Here is a 9784-nt window from a genome sequence, read left to right as displayed (position 1 = left end):
TCATTTCCAGGAGAAACTACATACAGTCTTGAAAGCACTGCTAGAGACCATGACCATTCAAGTATGTGCTGGCTTTCTGTGAACTGCAATATCAGTTTAGCTTTAAATAGTAGTGCTCCAGTCCTCCATTTAGCTCTAGTCTTGGTTAATTACTTAGGCCAGGAGACATTTGACTTTGTGGAAATGTCTTGGTTGATTTTAGGTGCTTCATCTCTAGTTCCATTATTATAGCCAATATTAATTTTCCAGACTTCTATGGATATGATTCAGATCAGCCCTTTATTAATTAGGCATTAAACCCATCTGTTCAAATGAGTCTGATGTCCTCTCTAAAGTGTAATTTTGTATATTCTGACCTCCTTATCAGTTTTACTTCTAAAAGTAACCTTTGCTCCTGTGTAGTTTGAATTTGTTGTCTAGCATAGTGATGTTAAAACATTTGTATGTATATCTATAAAATGCAAGTGATAATTAAAGTTGTTGTGACTTTGTAAATTTTAATTATGTCCTTTAAAGAAAAAGGAAGGTCTTATAATTACGTTTACTATGGATACAGTTTTGAAGCCAATGAATATGTACAATTTTGATCTTCTCATACAAGAAACTATTTACACTACATGATCCTGCAGCCTGAGTTCATGTCCTACTCCCCTTCCAAGACACCATCACTAAGACACAGGTCTACGATATTTTGCTTTTATCTATCTCTGGGAGAAGACCATTATTTCAGGTATCTGACTACTTCTGAATAGTTTCTTCAGGAAATTTTCGTGGTAAATATTACTGAGTTGTCTATGTGAAGGAACTTACCCATATCTCTTCATCTGCCTTTGGTGAGGAACAACGTTGGAGTGAATTATGCTTCTGCTTTTGGCTGACCTGGAAACATTTCTTCCAGAAAATAAAACTGTCCTGAGGCTTTATGTTCTGGAGACTTCTTCTGCCAGTAAAACCTCCATTTTACTTTATTTTCCACCTAACTCCACTGTTTATTTGGTGCATGTATCACCTGTCTTGCATTTTACAGCAATGCCTCCTTCCCAGTTGAGCTCCCAGCATGGCCTACGTTGGACTTCGGGACCACCCATCTCACTATATGTGCTCTCCCTTTATTACTGGAAAGCTTCTTTACTGGACCAAGGATCCAGAAGAAAGAAAAATGATGGCAAAGAAAGATAATAGGTCTCAGTACACCATGAAAAGTCTTTCCATCAGCTATTCAATGTTCAGTCTCCTCATAAAAATTCAACACCTCTAGCAACCCCACCATTCCTACCAGATCCCACGATCTAGTTCGTACCCATATACCATCACCATGCACATTCAACTTGCATTAAGTCCCCAGATACACCCTCCTCAAGCTCTTTCCAATCAGCCTCACAACTGCATCCAATGAAGTGCCTCAAAAGTTCTCCAGTAACCTCAGCAAAACACCAGCCACCTGCTCTGCCTGTCCTTTGTTCAAAATGTCCCTGCACCCTTCTCAATGTCGTTAACATTTCCAAGCCTTTTACTTTTCAATCATTTTGGATCAGGATGTGTATGCCATAAGCTGGAATGAAGGGTTATATGAAGTTATTCTGCATAGATACAAAGCGATTATTTATAGAATTTGTACAAAGGACACATATGGAACAACCTGGTGATGATGTTAATAACTCTGAACAGTGCAAAAGTCTCTTGGATAAAAGTTTTGTTTGGGCTGTGAAAAGGCTGCTGGTCTGTCCCTGATGGCACATTTGAAGACATGATGGTGTTTGTAGGAGTAAGGAGCGTTTCAGAGATATATTGCTTCACAGCAGGCCTGCAAAAGCAGCAAAGGGACTGTCACAAATGGTGACTAGAAATGTTGCACGGTCTGCCTGGAGTCACTGCCATCTTGTGGTGTGCGGTGCCGGCCTGTCTGGATGCGTGCAGTACATCAAAACATTGTCCCCTGACAATGTATTGAGATGTACCCTCTCCCAGGCAAGATTTACATAATTACCAAAGGACACCTGCAAGATATAATTCTGTTATATCAGCTAGGAAAAGCTGCTTTCTCTTCCTCTAATCTTCTAGCATTTTTTGCACAGTTTAACTCTTCAAGTATTATTTTTAAATCCCTTTAAAAAACTACATGACAACCTGGAAAGATTAAAACCAACGGCTTCAGCTATTTTTTCTTGGTGTTGCAGGAAAGACAAGTTGTTAAGGTAACTGCAATTTCTCATAAAGGGTAGATTTTTAACTCTTAAAGTGTCAGCATATTTTTTTCAGAAAGTTTGACTGTGTGGACTCCAGATTAAAAGAAATCCTTCCAGCAGATGGCATTACCTGCTTTTCCAATGCTGAGCTTCCCCGAGGTTACCTAAACCAGCCAGAGCTGGATTTTCAGAGCAGTGCAGAGGGATAGAAACTGTTGAAAAAAAAAAAAACAGGCCTGAAAAACATGAAACATTTCAGTGCATCTCAAACTAAGGGAAGAAATAATGTGATCAATTCGAAAGTGCATTGTGTGACAGAGAATGGTCTTCAAGAAAAAAAAATGCTATGATAAGAAATACCTAATGCAATACTCTTTTTTTTAAAGCAAAAGTGGTGTTCAACTCACAGGTTATGACAGCTAAATTTATATGCATCTGTATGTTGCAGCCTGTATATGATTTGGATGTCTAAGCCAGTAGAAGTACTAACAATTAAGAGCTCCCTAAAGTAAGCACCTAGATTTAAGTATTAACAATTAAGAGCTCCCTAAAGTAAGCGTCTAGATTTGGCTAAATGTATAGCTGACTAGACATTACTGGCTATTGTTACGGAGCTGGATTCTGTTGTGTAAACATAGCTACTAAATGGCATTCGAGATGTCCTGGGCCATCCAAGAAATTTGCGCTGTCCTTGAGATAAAATTCAGATTTTTCAATATTTATACTTTTCTGGAAGAGCAGCTGGAGGCCAGGCAGGACACCACACCACACAGCTCCCAAAATCACACTAGCTACTTGTAATTAAGCATCCAGTTCCTGCTTTCAGTGTCTTATTATCTACAATGAAATCCTGGCACCTAGTCCATGTGTACATGCCTTCCTATCCCCTCAGTTCTACTCCCTGAGTTAAACTCCACTATAGCTAAAGCATATTAAAGGATGTTCATAGTTTGATTTATTTGTATTCAGGCTATCTGTGTGGTTGCATAACAAGCACGTTACAACTTTCTTGTCATCTACTAAACTGCTGTACAAAAATGACTCCTCTCCAGCAAACTCAATCTCAAATGAAGTTGTGTTGAGTGGGCAAAGTTGACTGAGTCCACACCCAAGATTAAAAATAGACTCTAGAAGAGCCTAAACCAACAACGGATGAAGGATTAAATAATGAAATGCAGAGATGGGTCCAACTTTTTTTGAAATCCAGTGGTTACTGATTGCTCAGCTACTGGAATACACTAGAGAAACTGCCAGATTACAGTTTGATAGCTGTACCCCACTAGACAGAAGTTGTCGAAAATAGTCCTTTGGTGAAGTCAGAGAAGTGACCTATAAGTCTTGATGATGTAGGATTAAAAAGTGATTTAAAATAAATTTTTAAAAGACATAGAGAGATTAAAAAAAAAAACAAAACCAACCAAAACAAACAGTGAAGAATTTTTTTAGTTTCTGAGTAAGAATTTTTCAATTTCAGAAAATATATCTGTGTTTGAGGCAGTACTCTCCTCAGTGTGTTGATAGACCTAGTAAATGAGGTTTCCTGGTGTTTGGTTCTTGGAGAAAATGTGCTATAGTGGGGATTGTTTCTTTAAAAAATGTGTATATTTAACATAGGACTTTTAGAGTGGGCAGAAATACTTTTGGAGGTGCCTTTTGTTTTTCTCTCTCTTAGTTATAAAAGGAGTCTAAAAAAATGACTTAGACTAGATGTAGCCTTTAGACATAAGGCCTTTTCCAGGTTCCTTGTTCCATATTTGCTAATGTCCCTGTTTAGTAAGATAGTGACTGATGAAACCTTTCTGCAGATGGTGTACAAGGGAGACATCCTCTGCTGTGTCATTCAGTGCTCAAAAGGAGCTGAGGCTGCCTCAGATCACCTAGTAAATCTCTGTAAATGGATTACTGTAGGTTATTTACAATTATTTGAAATATAGCAAAAAATAAAATCCATATATCTGCCCTGCCCTCCTCAACTCCCAGCCTGCCCATGGACCCAAGACCCCATTTCAGCCCAGGCCCTGCCTCACCAGTTCTGTAGGGTTTCAAGTATCTGTACTTTGGCTAAACAATGAAGGAGAATAACAACTGAAAATTATAGCCTTGTGGATGATTCACAGATCCATGAGGGCCAGACAAAGACTTACAGTAGCTGAAGCTGAGGAAAAAGATGAGAGAAATATCAGAAATAATACATCTACTGTGGAATCCTCTGTTCTAGTAGGGTAGATGTACCTGATCTTTCAAAAATGAACCTGACAATAAAATTCTTGAGGTTTGTTTTGACTAGAAAAGAAACAAATACTTGAAGCATATGAGTTGTTTTGGAGACTCATCTTTTTCCACCTTTGCCAACTGTCAGTGGCTTTGTTTGAGGACTACATAGAATCATAAAATGTCCTGAGTTGGAAGGGACCCACAAGGATCATCAAGTCCAACTCCTGTCCCTGCACAGGACAACCCCACAGTTCACACCATATGTCTGAGGACGTTGTCCAGTCTCTTCTTGAACACTGTCAGGCTTGGGGCTGTGACACCTCCCTGGGGAGCCTGTTCAGTGTCCAGCACCCTCTGGGTGAAGAACCTTTTCTTCATGTCCCACCTAAACTCCCCTGGCACATCATCCTGACATTCTCTCAGGTTTGCCACCTGCTCCTCCTGCTCCCCTTGTGAGGAGCTGTAACCGCCATGAGCTTTCCCCTCAGTCTCCTCTTCTCCAGGCAGAACAAACCAGGTGACTTCAGCTGCTCCTCATATGGCTTCCTCTCCAAACCCTTCACCAACTTCGTAGCGCTTCTCTGGACACTCTCTAGTAGCTTAATATCTTTTTTATCGTGTGGCACCCAGAACTGTACACTATGCTCCAGGTGAGGCTGCCCCAGTGCAGAGCAGAGAGGGACAATCCCTTCCCTGCCCAGCTGGCCATGCTGAGCTGGATGCACCCAGGACACGGTTGACTCTCTTGGCTACCAGGGCACACTGTAGGCTCATGTTCAACTTGCCGTCAACAAGACTTTCTTTTCCTGTGTAGACCTCTTAGAAATAATACATAGGTCCCAAAGGCCCTGTGGATCAAAGCTCAGAGCCACAGGGGTTACTAGTAGCAACGGAGAGTGTGTAGCATTTGTATTGAGAGTATTAGACCACAGTCATGTTTGATACTCATGCAGTGTGCTGAATGCCCTCCTCACGTGACACCACTGACTGATAGTGAAAGAAGACTGTGCATGGTTTGCTAATGGCAAAGACTTCACACCTGATTAGTCCAGGACTGACTTTGCCCAGCAGAATCCAGGGACTCCTTCCCATGAGGAAGGAAAGTTAATCCTTTTAGCCCCAAAAACTCCATCCTTCTGCTTCAGGAAGAAATACTCTACCCTGTAACTTCACAGACAAAAAAATTTCTCTTTGGTGAAATTTCATATCAGAACAGACTTATACAAAATGATAATACATTTATTGTGTCATCTACAGCAGTATACATGTTAAAAACAATTTCTCAAAACACAAAAAAGGTTAGAAAGCAGCAATCTTTCACAGATATCTGTGTTTCCACCTCATAACAAAGCTGAATAACCCCAGATCCCATTACCTATTAAACCAATTTTGACCAAAAAAGGTCAGTATTAGACTCAACAGGCTGGTAAATTTGTACCTTGACACAGTCAAAAGCCAAAATACAGCTTTCCATTCAATAACTTGGTACTTCTCAGAGCTATAGCATGTTACATTGCCACTAAATTGACAAGAAGAAGGAAAGGAGAATGAACACATCAAGTATTTGTTTTTACAGATTATACCAGTACACGAAGGCCTCTTGAGACTTCTCTGCAAGCACGAAGTCCATTGAAAAAGGTATATCTAGAAGCCTAAGTCATTTCAGACACTGAAGAGTGTCATATCACACAGTATCATATCACACAGTAATTGTTTACATGGATGAATTCCCCAAAAGAAAGCCAATGGGAAATTGCAATTTTAATCATAAGAAGGTGAAGGACCACGTGGTTCAAGACATTTTTCAAGCTCTGCTGGTGTGTTTTCATACACAAAGTACAATGTGTATTTAGCTGAACTTAGCTCTTTAGTGTGGATATGCATGGAGCTTAACATCAGAGTATCTCCCTATCTTCCTAGTATTACTCTTAAATGCAATTCTGAACCGGTTGCATGTTCCTGACTGCTAAAAGCAGAGGGTAAAATCCCTTTTTTCACTGCATATGCACTATATACCATGGTTTGTTTCTGGACACAGAAGTGCTGGTCATATGGACACAATCTGACAGAGAGAACAAGACTTCCTGAAAATTACTAAACTACTAAGCCTTTTGCAGGCATGTACCTCCCCCAAATCTGGCTCATAATACCCAGTTGAAGCCACCTTCAAGCTTTTCAAGGCCATTACTTCTCAGCATGCATGAAAGAGGACAATAGTGACTGGGCTAAGTTGTCAGGGGAGAAGTCATCTACATGTAGATTTCCATAGTGTCAGCATCTTTCTCTGATCTGGTCAGCCAGACTTCCTGGTGGAAAGAAACAGATATTGCAAAGTGTGAATCATCTCATCCTTGAGTAGACATCAAGAATATGTTTGATGCCTGTAAAAAATTGCTCATTGCTCTCGTGACCACAAAGGCAAAGAGGAGTAACTAGATGAAAGGAAGATATCTTCACTATTGTTGTCTAAAGTTAAGTGATGTGGATATGTCCTTAGCTGCCTGTTTAGTGACACAGGATCTTTTCCAGGACTTTGCCTATGAGCCAGAATGCCTAACGTTGAAAGTGTCAGATGTTGAAAGGGATACATACTTAATATAGCCCTTGATCTCTAACTTTCTAAAAAAGAAAATCAGGTAAAACCAGATATTTGGTTGCATCTTTGCATTATGTACGTTTCTAGTTGTAGACTCGGGAGTCAAACGGACACTGCCTTCACAGAGATATCAAAGTCTTGCCATCTGACTTTGGAGCTGAATCCCACCCAGTGAGTTTATCTCAGTTTCCTAGGCATCCACGCAGAGCTCATAGATTTTACAGAGGCATTGTAAGAGAAACTTGTCTTGTCCAGCAGCTGGAGGCCAAGTAGGATCTCATGTAGTGGCCCATATATCCTGCTCTATCTGGTTTAATTACCTTGCCCTGTGTCCCTTTAGACCTTTCACTCTATAATAGCTCTTCTGAGGTCATATTTATTGCTCTACAGTGTCATGTAGCAGATGATTTTGAACATCCTACATTTCTCTGGAAGCCTTGCCCACAAGAGAAAATCTCAGAACAGAAAATGAAGTCTTACTATCATGAAATCATATAATGAAAGAAAAGAGGCAAACCTTGATTTGTTGGACTTTCTGGGTGCATCCACTGAATGTGGAAACTATGAGGATTACCTTCGGCATTGAGATCCTGTACTTCGTCATGCAAGGCTTCATAGGACTTCATGGCAGGTGTGAAATCACAGTTAGCCTGTTTCTGTAGATGTTGAGGGCACAGAGGGGTATGTATAGTAGCATCATCCAGGACGTAGCATCTGTTCTACCTGTATCTTCTCAGATCAATCACTCATGGCAAAAAACCTGCAAAGAGACCTGGTTACACTGATCTTTCATCCTATCCCTTCTGCAATATTTGGATAAAGATACTCCTTGTGATTATAGCTTGCTAACAGTGGTCATGTTTTCCTCACCATCTCCTCTCTCTCATTATTTGTCAAAGTGGATGTTGGATGGGAGGCGTTGAGAGGTTCATCAAAGACTGGATGACACTACATGCAGAAAGCTGAAAAACAGACAATCAATGAATTGTCCGTGGAAAATAGCCTGTAGTAACTCATCCTCAGCTGTTTGCAGATTTTCAACCTCTTTTTGATCTGTGAGATCCTTCACGTAAGACAAAAGCCCTTCAGCAGCCTTACAAACATCGATTGCTATAAACAAAGAATGAACTTATTTTCCTTAATCATCTGCCATGGACACTTCAGAAATAGTCTACGGGCTCTGAAATCTCTACAGGTCACAGATTGAAAATGTTTGCCATGGGCAATTGTTCCTGAAACACTATCGACAAGCAATTTCAAAAAACAAGGCAAATAAAGCCAATGGTGTTTTGCATCTCTCTTACTGCCACTGTTTACTAAAGTCACTCTAGAAGTTTTTTTTCATTTTTGCTATACCCTCTGAAAGTTTTATATCTGATTTCTGGCAGGGCCGGGATGAAAAAATAAAGTGACGTTAGGTATCTGCATGGTTCACGGGACGGATTTAGTAGGGATTTGGTAACAGTGTCAGATACATGAGCACTGAAACCTCACAAGCTGACACAATCCATGCATTTTTGCCCATTTAAATGCTGAAATCCTCCAGTATGTTTACTGAATGAGTGTCCTATTCCTTTGATTGGAAAATAGCAGCAATACAGATTTTCTTGCAAGATCATAACTGAAAACAGAAAAAGAGAAGATCAGAATAGTTTCTGCCTTTAAATCTGACCGAATGAAAACCACTCAAAACCCAAATCTCATTTATACACTTTAAAGACCAGATTTATTTTTTTTTAGGGTGCTTGGCATGCTAATTCCAGTTAATTTTCTTGCTGTTCTCAATGGATTTGCATATGTCTGTATTTGCTTCTTTGCATTGTTTTTGCTGACCAAATTGAGATGAGAGCTGAAACAAATGGAGCTTAATAGTATGATTATTTTTAGCCTTATCTTTCAGCTGCACAATCATAGATAAGCTGTAGACTTTATCTGAATTAAAGCTGTTCATATTTCAGGAAGGGAGAAAGGAACTGGAGGCAAGATTAGTGACAAGGAGCACAAACGAGCCAAGAGTTACTTTAGTTTGAAACTCAGAAAAAGGTTTCTAGCTGCTGGAAGAGTGAAGTTTTACAATAACTTTCCAGTGGGAAGAGAAGGTAAGAAAAAGAGAAGCATACTGAATTTTAAAAGGGGATTTAATCAGTTTAGGAGTGGCAGTAATATGCTGTGAAAATAATGGCAATTACAGAATTTATTTCAGATTAACTGTCCTTATCGGTCTGTAATGCTCTGAAACACTTGAGAATCAGAGACTAATAGCTCTAACTCTGCTAAATATATTTTATTCTTGATTATTTTGGCTTTAAATAATTTTAGTTACTGGTTTCTTATGTCCATGGAATTTATGAAATAAAAGAAAAATTAAAATCTTTGAGCTAACCAGAGGTCCTATGTAGCCTTTCATAAGCAAGTACAGAAGCTATTATTCTATGCAGAAGCAGAATTTAATCTACCATTGGTATGACAATATTATGAAAAACCACAGTTTTACAAAATGACATGGGCAAGACAAATTATGGAAACTAATCTGTTCATCACTGCTGATGAGAATCAGATTCTCCCAGGTCAAGTTTTGAGTAGGAGTCTAACAAACACCATGTTGTGTCCAGTTCTGGTGCCCACAATTCAAGAAGGACATGGCCAAAATGGACAAGGTCAGAAGAATGGCCATGAAGATGATCAAAAGGGTGGACAATCTGCTAAATGGTGAAACACTGAAGGAATTAGGTCTTTTCTTCCCAGACAAGAGAAGGCTCAGGGAGGAACTCATCACAGTATTTTAGCA

Source organism: Nesoenas mayeri, assembly GCF_963082525.1.
Source record: "Nesoenas mayeri genome assembly, chromosome: 2".
In the NCBI taxonomy this organism is placed as follows: domain Eukaryota; kingdom Metazoa; phylum Chordata; class Aves; order Columbiformes; family Columbidae; genus Nesoenas; species Nesoenas mayeri.
Note: the sequence above shows the minus strand (reverse complement) of the source record.